This window comes from Spinacia oleracea, chromosome 3 (assembly GCF_020520425.1).
Source record: "Spinacia oleracea cultivar Varoflay chromosome 3, BTI_SOV_V1, whole genome shotgun sequence".
Taxonomy (NCBI): domain Eukaryota; kingdom Viridiplantae; phylum Streptophyta; class Magnoliopsida; order Caryophyllales; family Amaranthaceae; genus Spinacia; species Spinacia oleracea.
The window spans coordinates 130255338-130266215 of record NC_079489.1 but is presented as its reverse complement, the minus strand read 5'-3'; positions in this window follow the sequence as shown (position 1 = coordinate 130266215).

The window sequence follows — 10878 nt, the reverse complement described above, 5'->3', positions numbered from 1 at the left end:
TTCTCAAACCATCTTAAACGATTTTCCATCATCTTAAACTCAATCAGTGCAACCCCTACTTTCTTCCTAATAATCTCATTCCTCAAACGATCCTTTCTTGTATGCCCACACATCCAACGTAACATGCGCATCTCTGCCACATTAATCTTATGCACGTGACAATGTTTCACTGCCCAACATTTCGTGCGATATAACAACGTCGATCGAATTGTCGTGCGATAGAATGTTCCCTTCAATCGTTGGGGCATGCCTGGATCACATAGGAACCCCGTGGAACTTTTTCACTATAACCAACCTGCTTTAATTCTATGAGCCACATCGCCATCCAATTCCCCATCCTTTTGGATAATAGATCCTAAATAACGGAACATTTCAGAACATTGGACAATTTTCCCATCTAAGGTAATCAACCCTGTCTCTCTGTCTTAGACTCCACTAAACTTACACTACATATATTCCGTCTTGTTTCCACTCAGCCTAAAACCCCGAGATTCCCTTTTAGCCCCCTTATACTTCTCGTAGTTCTCATCACTTCTACATTTTCCCAACTCTTAATTTATAGCATTCTCGTTTGCTCTTTATAGCTTGTTGCACAACTTCGTTCCACCAAGATGTGTCCTTATTTGGTGGCATGGTTCCTTTAGATTGACCTAGGACCTCTATCGCCACTCCTTTTATGGTGTGCTCTATTCTTATCCATAATGAGTCTATATCCAAATCCATATCACCGGCCCAAATACCTTCACTTGCCAACTTTTCTACGAATTTTAGTTGTTGCTACCCTTGAAGTTTCCACCACTTGATTCTAGGCTCTACTAGTGGTCTTCTCCTCCTTATACAACTTCTACCTCGAAAATCAAGTACCACAAGTCTATGTTGGTTTGATGTACTCTCACCCGAAATCACCTTACAATTGGTGTAGCATTGTCTCAAAGCAATCCTTACTAAAAAGAAGTCAATCTGACTTGTATTATCTCCACTCCTATAGGTTACAAGGTGAGAGTATCTTTTCTCAAACCAAGTTTTCATTATACCCAAGTCATGCATATGCCAATGCAAAATCCAAAATACCATTTCCCGCTTCATTCTAATCCCCATACCCAAAACCACCATGAATGCTTTAAAATCCATCATGACTCGAGCCTACATGTCCGTTGAGATCCCCACCAATGATCAGTTTCTCACTTCTAGGGACGCGTTGCACCAAATTTTCGAAATCCTCCCAATTTCTTGTCTAGTTGATTCATCTTTCTTGCTTGTGGTGCATAGTGTAGGGGTTTTTTTTTCTCCCGTTTCCTACAATGGGGGGGGGGGGGGGTTTGGCACGCGGCGGTTCATTTAGAGAACCGTTGAATTGTTTTTGCACCTCGAAGGAGTCGCCACCAAACTTATTTTGGGTCTCGTTTGGGAAGACCGCACAATGACTCTATTTTTGGATAAGGCTTTGAATCCTTGAAACGGATGGGTGAGATCCGGGCTCGGGAACGAAAATGCTTATTCGGCGAGCTTTAGAAATATTCAAGTACGTTGGCACAACATTGTTTCGAAAAATAAACCCTAAGATTAGACTATGTGGGTTTGTAAATTAGAACAAAATAGAATTTCTAATCGTATGGTGGTCACTTCTCTTTAAAGATTGATTTAAGGAACCTAAGGCCGGTTTGTCCAAAAAATATCTTCGCTAAGCGTGATGTAACCTTTGTATTTTGTTGTATTTAGCATGTTGGTGATGAAAGCAATAAAGCACATAAAGCAACATCACAATACTAAATAAAGTGCGGAATTAGTAAATACAAGGCCCCCTAGAAAAGGACTAGGGAGTAGGTCCACATTGCCTAGAAATGGACTAGGCAAGTAAAGGTGCGGAATTGAAAGTGCGAAATTGAAATTGCAATATTTGAAATTGCGGTATTGAAATTGCGGTATTGAAATTGCGATATGGAAAGTGCGATATAGAAAGTGCGATATTGAAAGTGCGATATTGAAATTGCGATATTGAAATTTGTACTTGGGCACATGAGATTCGAACGCCAAGCGGCTCCTTAAAAATAAGTGCGCCCGACACGAATTCAAAGCCAAAAATCTCAACTTGGGAGAGGTTGCTCAACCCAAATGTCCTAGATTTTGCATATTGAACTTGAAATTGAAAGCTTGAATATTGAAAGGTTTGAACTTGAAAAGATTTAAACTTTGAACTTGAAATGATTGAAATTTGAAAACTTGAACTTGTATGTTGAATTTTGAAGATCACTTGAACTTGTATATTGAAAAATGGGGTTTTGGATCTCAAAAGATTAAACCATTAAATGCTAAAAGGTGTCATCTTTGATTACTCCATTCTTGAAGGTGTTTCTAGTTCAAAGAGATGAATGCAAGCAACTTTGAACATCCTTGAATCTTGAATTTGTAAAAGTTTGTATTTTTGAAAAAGCATGTATGATTGTTGCAAGTGGTGTTTTTTATGGCAAAAAAACACCAACTTGCTAATCATTTGGAATCAAAATAGCATGATAGATTGAAATGGGATTCGGATTTACCTAGTTAAGCTTAGGCTCGAGCTCCCAATTGCTCTTGAATTTAGGACTTTTTGTATGTGTTTTGAAGAGTTTTGAAGTTTGTATTGTGTGGAGTAATGTCGAAATTACGACGTTATATATGTTGTGCTCCCATTTTTTCGAAGGAAATGAGGGGTATTTATAGGAGGGAAATGGTGCAAAATTCCAGCACACGCCAGCGCCTGGCGCCAGGCCAGCGCTGGGCGCTGCTGACGTGGGCTGAATGCCGCCAAAAAGGACGGAAAGATGCCGTCCTTGATTTGTCTTGTATGGGTGTACCTTCGTACGAATAGTACGATGTTTGTCTTGTAGTGTTTGCTTGGAGTTTAAGGCTTGAATTTGCGTCTAAAAACAAACCTTTCTCGGGTTTTTGAATTCCGGTTTAACGGGGCGGGGCCCGGCATGCTCGGTTTTGTGGGTCGGCGCCCGAATTTGACTTGCCTTATATGATTTTGAGTGGAAAAGGCCTAGTAAGACCAATGGGATGGTCCATTAGTTGATATTAAACTTGGATTTTGAAATTGGATTTTAGAAATTGTATTTTGTACCGAGTTCCGGGAGGGGAACGGCCTCGGGGATTGGATTTTGGGCTTTGGATTTCGGAGGTATTCTTAGCAATTGGGATTTCCGCCTGGAGTTACTCCAATCGCCTAACAAGGATAATGATATCGTCATCATCCCAAAGGGGAGACACAAATTAGGTGTCTACAGAAGCCCCCACTTTAACTGAGCGTTCGGTTAGGAAAGCGCAAGTCAAAGTATTTCGAAAGGGACGGAGAATGGTTAAGATGTTCTGCAATCGAGACCACTCTTTTGTACGCCGGTACCTGCACAAAACAAGCGTTAGAAAAAGGATAGAGTCTACCTCGGTGCGGTTGGTGATGACTCCGATTTGTACTTGTACTTTTCCGCCTTCAGTTCAGGACGGAGCTTGGCATCGAAAATTTGAATTTTTGAACCTTGAATTTTGAACTTTGACACCCGGAGTTAATCCGTTGGGATGTGCTTTGCTGGGGATTAGAGCTTTTTACTGGCCCTTGAAATTTTGAACTTTGACTGACTATCCCGGAGATTGGGTCCGTTGGGAGTTGGGCGCCTGAGTCGTTGTATTTTTTGGACTTTGTATTCTTGAAATATTCATCTGTTTGTACTTGGAGATACAGGTGCATACCCGTATTTTCGATGGATGGTTCGATGCGACGTTTGATGCTTGGTGCGGAAGACCGTAGCAGCAAAGGGCGTGCAATCAACACGGGAGACCGCGCGCGGCAGACCTGCGCATGCAGCAGGTCAGCGCTGGGCGTTGGTGCGGTGCCTGGCGCTGGGCTGCACTATATAAGTTCCCCCTTGTCGTGCCATTTTGAGGCACATTCACTTGAAATTTTTGCTTCTTTTCTCTCAAAGGTTGACTAGCTTCTCCCCTTGGTCTTGTTCTTGCCTTGTCCATCTAAGTTTTTCATGTTTTTGCTTATGAAATAACTCTAGGATTGCATGTAGTTTTAATTTTCTCGTACTTTAAAATGATGCTTGTATGCTTAGGCTTCTTGAATCTTGTAGGAAACTGTTTGATAGCCACTTGAACTTGAACTGTCGAAACTTGTACTTTTGAATTTTTGAACTTGTATCTGCTTCGGCATGGATAGCCTAGGCGTTGATGTAGAACTTGAATACCTGCTTCGGCGTGGATAGCCTAGGTGTTGGTGTAGAACTTTGAATACGTGCTTCGGCGTGGGTAGCCTAGGCGTTGGTGTAGAACTTGTACCTTGAATTAGAGGTCCACTGGGGATTTTGTTTCGAAATTTTTTGACTTTGCTCAGGCTAGTATAGGATAGCCCCTAGTTTAGAATTTTGACTCCTTGTATGCTACTTGATATAGTATGCCTCGTCACACTCGGAGAAAGCTCGCTGAGTCGTCTGTGGTTCGAGCTGCTGAGGAAGACGCTTCGGATGATGAAGCGGCTGCAATGAATGCGCCAGGTGGGGGTATGGTTCCCCGAGAAGAACGGGGAATAAAAATCGTTTGTGGGCTTTGTTGGAGCTGTGGTGGGATACCACCAACACTTTCCACATGGCATGGGGGGAGATTACTATTACCCCTCTTGAATTTGCTATGATTACAGGTCTTCCTTTTTCTGAGAGGAATGTGACCTTCGATTCTGAGCTGACGTGGCGCTCGGCCGTTGCCAGGGACTTGCTCGGCCCTGTTGTTGACTTGTCAGAGGAAGACTCTCACGCTTCTGTGACGGTGCTTGTGGATGCTATCTGCGGTGAGGGTGTGTCCGCGGAGCAGAGGGTTAGGCTCTTCCTCCTTGTCTTGGTTAGCAGAGTCATTGCCCCGAGTAGGAACAGTCGGGTGCATATTAGCTTCTTGTCCGCTCTTAGGGACTTGAGAGCTGTTCCGAGTTACAACTGGGGTGGCTTGGCCTATAGCCACCTCTTGTATGAAATGGGGCGGGCCTCCTGGACTGCACTGGGGAGTGACCCGAGCATGGCTGCTCTGTGGAGCGTGCTGGAGGTATTCGAGACTCCTTGTACTTTGTACTTTGTATTTGTATGCTTGTATCTTGAACTTGACTGATGTTTTATTTCTTCCTTGAAAGACTTGGATCTATGAGCACTTCCCGACTTTGGCGCCGGAGCGTACTAGAGATGCGGCTTACCCGTATGCTGCCTCTTGGATAGGAGCGGTGCGCGTCGCTGCGTCCCTGGCGGCTTCTCGCAGAGCTTGGAGAGTTTTGCCTGCTGATAGGGTAATCTTTTGCTTTCTTGTATTTGTATTTGTACTATTGTTTGAGTTGTCTGCTTTGTAGGTGGTATGGCGTCCTTTTACCAATGCAATTGTACCTGCCTCAGCTGCTCGTGCCCAATTCCTGTATGGGCGGCGGGTTTTGCTTCCAGGGCTGTACCGCCATATGTGGTATTTGGGGGAGCGAGTGTCCCTGCAGCACAGTTCAAGGGATAGACTTGTCCCCAAGGATCCGCCGGAGTCCATGCTGGCAATGGATGAAGAGTTGGCCCGGCTCTATGCGGAGGCTAGGGGCGAGGCTGTATGCCGTTCTTGGAGGGAGTTTGTACAGAGGAAGGGGAGCTATGACGACTTTCTGAGGAGGCTGGCTCCACCAGTACGCTACGTACTGCCAGTGAGCTTTTGAACCTTGTATTCTTGTATTCTTGCATTCTTGTATTCTTGCATTCTTGTATTCTTGTATTCTTGTATTGATTGAATGATTGTATGATTGTATGATTGTATGTAGGAGGAGGAGGTTGATCCCGAGGACATTCCTCATGCTGATAGGATCCTCCGCTATGAGAACTCGGACGGGGAAGAGGTGGTGGAGACCATTCCTTGGGCTTCTCCTCCGCACCGGAAATCATATGATATTGTACCTGAGCATTATGCCCCTATAAGTACTGTTGTATTTTTGAAACTGTTTGTAACTTGTATTTGGAAATTGATCTTGAATCTTGTATGCAGGCGCCTCGGGCGAGAGTGCGTCGCTGGATGCTCTTGCTTGATTCTTGGAAGAGGCAATGCGCCAAGCTGACCCGGAAGCTTTCTGGCCGGAACAGAGAGGTACCTCACTTGATCTTGAAACTTGTATACTAGAAATTCCAACTAGGAAATTGATTCTTGAAATTGTATCTTGTATAGGAGCGCCGTCGAGACCGTAGGGACTCTGCTGACAGGGAGCCTCAGGCGGAGACGTCCTCGAGACAGGAGGAACCAAGCTTTGAGCTGGGACAGGGGTCCGGTGCTGGTGCTCATCAGAGGCACTCTGATGTTGAGTGGGGAGCTTCCCCTTTCGTACATGTTGACCCCACCAGGCATTCATTCGGAAGTGCTAGCGGTTCACGGCCCTTTGTTCTTCCTTCCGGCTACTACTTCGAAGGAAGTGGTCCTCAGCCTTGGGGTGCAGGTTCATGGGCTTGCTACGCGGAGATGGATAGGATGCGCCGATGTATGGGTCGTATCCGCATATGCCTATGCCGTCGCCGTATCAGTATTCCTCCCCTCAGCAGGGAGTTCATCCCTCCACTGGCACACTTCATATCTCGGAGCAGGATCCTAGTACCCCTGGGACGGAGATGGATCAGGAGCTGGAGCGTCTTAGGAGGCGTAATAGGGACAAGGCACCTGTGGTTGACGTCACTGCTGATGATGACTCAGACTGACCCTGCATGGTAGCGAGTTCCAGCTTGCCTGGGTTGATTTTGTATAGGCTAGTTGTATTGTATTTGTATGGCTTGAAACTAAAATTTTTGTATGGTTTGTATGGTTTGCATGGTTTTGAACTTGAATTGGTTTGTAAAATTTGAAGATTGGCTTTTGTATGTTTGAATGCTTGAAATTGTATGCGTTGTGTGTGCCTTGAAATTTTGTAGCTATATGCATGCATGACAATTTTGGGAAAAAATTTGAAAAAATTTGCCCATTTTTTCGGGTGTATGTACCCACTATAAGCCCCCACTTTGACTGAGGTTATTTTGGTTAGGAAAACCGCAAGTCAAAGTATATACAACTCTTGCTTATGCATATGCAGACTCGACTTAGGACGCCGATCTAGGACTAGAATGCTTGAATTTTGAAAAATTGACCCTAAATCTGCCCGAAGCGTTGATCCGGACTGCTTGAAATTGCGCGGCTTGCGGCTTTGGAATCTTGAATAATGGAGGTTGTACTCTGCTGTCCGAAGCACTAAAGAGTGTGTACTCGGAGTCATAAGAGAGGACGGTGGTCTCGTCCTTAGATGCAGGCCCCTGCGCCTGGCGCAGGCTTGGCGCCTGGCGCCTGTTAGCTGTCGTGCAAGCCGACTCTTGTATAAATAGGGAGCTCGTTGGGTCATTTCTTGCATCAATCCTTCCCTGATATCATTGCATACTGCTTCCTCTCGAAAAGAAAAGAAGATATGGCTGTGTCTTTTGAAAGTGCCTTGAACTCGTGGCTTGATTCGCTAGGCAAGTTGGAGAAAAGGGAGCTTGATGGCATGCATCTTGGGGTGCTCGTCTCTTTCCGGTTTGTAAAATTGGACTTGCACTTCATTCTTGCTGCTCTGGAGGCTTGGGACCCGATTCATCATGTCTTCCGTTTTGGAAATAATGAGGTATGTCCCCTCCCTGAGGAATTTAGTGCCATATTGGGGTGGCCCTTGATGCTGGAGCCATGCATGCCTAGTGTTGAAGAACACTTTTTCTTGAACTTTGAAATGTATTTGGGCCTGAAGCCCCCACTTTTGAGTGCTGTTGTATATGGCAGATTGTCACCTACTTTGCTGGGCTTGATGTTCCCAAAGTTTTTCGCTCGAGAGCCTTGAGTTTTTGTATATTTGCTCGCTTTCTCTTTTCGAAGCAGGGGTTTGGCAATGGTGATGCCTCCCTAATTGAGATTGTAGAGCAGTTTGCTAATGGTCGGGACCCAATGCCACTCGTGATTGGCGAAACATTGATGGGCCTTGACATGCTGAAGTCGGACCTCTGTTCATTGCCGTCGGGAAGTCCGGTATTACTCCAAGTAAGGATCTGGAGCCTTCTTTGTATTGTTGAACTTGGACTTGTACTTGAATTTTGAATGTTGAATTTTGAATGTTGAATTTTGTACACTCCCCAAGGTTTGGCTTATAGAGAGGCTCATGTTGGTGGCACGACCGGAGAACATGGCGAGCTATAATAGAAAAGGATTCACTGTGCGGCCCATGGTGTATGGCCGGCTTTCATTGGATGAGTGGAGATGCGCACTCTCTGGGATTGAATCTTATATAATGTGGGTAGTTCCTTGGTGGGGAATTGCTTCTATGAAACATGCCCCTGGTTCTACTGCTTTGAGGGTGCCAAGCCTCACAATGCTGGTCTTCTACTCGCCTGCTCGAGTGATGAGACAATATGGCTTGAAACAGGAGATCCCGGAATGTGCTGAAGAGAACCCGAAATCTGTTGCGCTGAATGCAAATCGACTTGAAGTTTGGAGGCGGTATTGGATCGCCAAACCATTCTTGAGTATCCAGATCCCACCTGAGCCAGTTGCTCTGTCTGCGGGGTACATTGTTTGGATGAGAGGCCTAAGCCAGAGGGACATTTCTCTCTCCGGACCAGCTAGAGTCCGAGGTTCTAGAGCTAGACATCCTGCATCAACTGACTATGAGGAAGGTGACGGGAGTGTGGCCCATCCGGTGCTTGGAAGGCTTGCAAGTTCCTTCTCCCGCCGCTTGGGCAAGGGGAAGATTGATGATTGATTGCGGGAGGAGCCAGGGGATAGTACTCAAGATGCCAAGACTCAAGAGCATAGTCGCCCGACCCTAGATCTTTGTAGGCTAAATGTGTTTGAAATTGTATTTGAAGGAATTGAGTTTAGAATGTGTTTGGAAAATGTGTTTAGAACATGTGTTTAGGAAGTGAAAAGGCTTTTGAACTTTGCTTCACTTGATCCTGACTTTGTATTTGAATTAGCTTTGAAGGCCTTAGGGCCAAATAAAGAGATATTGTGTTAAATTCCGCTTGAACATGCTTTTCTTTGAATTGGCACATTTGGAATGACAACAACAACAATTTGAGTTTTGAAATTTGATTTCATTTTTAGGATGCCCTTAATTGAGGAAATTTTGAATTTTTTTTGTATTAAAGTGGTCGGGCCTCGAAATGAGGTTGCCTATGTGTCCCGTTAGGGAATCAGGTGTTAGGTTATGATACATATGACATTTACATAGATCATGCGGAAACAACCATTAACCCAGGAAACATATTATTTACACATAATCATATAGCATAATTAGATGCATACTCTTTGTTGCGTGCCTTCCCTAGCTGCGCCCGAACCGAACAAGAACAAGTCTTTTAGGACTCCAAGTGTCGTCCCTCCGTAGGTAGTCCACAGCACGTCCGGATCCGCCTTAAGATTGACCAACTAGAATCGCCCTTAAGGTACTAGAAAATTTCGGCACTTTTGAGCAAGATGTGTGTTTGATTTTCTCTCAAAAACTCACTTTTGAATACTTTGAAACTTATGTATAAATTATGACCCCTAGGCCTTTATTTATAGAGTTATGGAAAAGGAATCGTAATCCTAGTAGGATGCGAATTAATTGGAATTAGAATCCTACATGAATTCTATTTAATTAATTTATCCAATTAGGAATAGACATTTAATCATACACTGACTCTTGCAGATTCAGGAATCACGCATGAGCACAAACTCACACACACACGGCAGCCACAAGGGCTGCCCATGCGCGTGCGAGCAGCAGCCCGCGCATCACGGCCCACGCAGCCGTGGCCCTTGGCGCGCGCTGGGCCTGCCTTGCGGTAGGCCTGGGCGCTGCCTTGGCTGGGCTTGTGGCGCGCATGCTTGCTGGGCGATGGCCCCGGCTTCGTGCTGGGCCTTCGTCCGGCAAGCCTCGTCCGATGCTAATTCGTACGATACGCTTCCGATTAAATTTCCATTTCCGGAATCTATTTCCGATACGAACAATATTTAATATTTCCGATTCCGGAATTAATTTCCGTTTCGAACAAATATTTAATATTTCCGTTTCCGGAATTATTTTCCGATTCCGGCAATATTTCCGATTCTGACAATATTTCCGTTTCCGGCAATATTTCCGATTCTGGTAATATTTCCATTTCCAATAATATTTTCCGATACGTACCATGTTTCCGTTTCCGGCAACATCTACGACTTGGATAATATTCATATTTCCGATACGATCCATATTTCCGTTTCCGGCAATATCATCGTTTCCGGAGTATTCATTTCTTGCCTGTGACGATCTTAGCTCCCACTGAAACCAAGATCCGTCGGTTCCGAATATTCATAGATGGAGTATTTAATGCCATTAAATACTTGATCCGTTTACGTACTATTTGTGTGACCCTACGGGTTCAGTCAAGAGTAAGCTGTGGATTAATATCATTAATTCCACTTGAACTGAAGCGGCCTCTAGCTAGGCATTCAGCTCACTTGATCTCACTGAATTATTAACTTGTTAATTAATACTGAACCGCATTTATTAGACTTAACATAGAATGCATACTTGGACCAAGGGCATTATTTCCTTCAGTCTCCCACTTGTCCTTAGGGACAAGTGTGCATTTCCTAATTCCTTTGTCGCTCGATGCTTGCTCTTGAACATAAGGTAAGAGTTGTCATCCTTATTATGTCCAGAGGTGTTCCTCGGTTTCAGAGTTCAACTGATCAAATAAACAGATAATCATAGCCTATGATTCATCCGAGCACGGCCATGCATTTCACAGTTTCTAGCTCTCCGAGTGGCCTTGTACAACTTTTAAGCATCTCTTCCCGATTTATGGGAGGACAATCCCAATCTTGCGATCT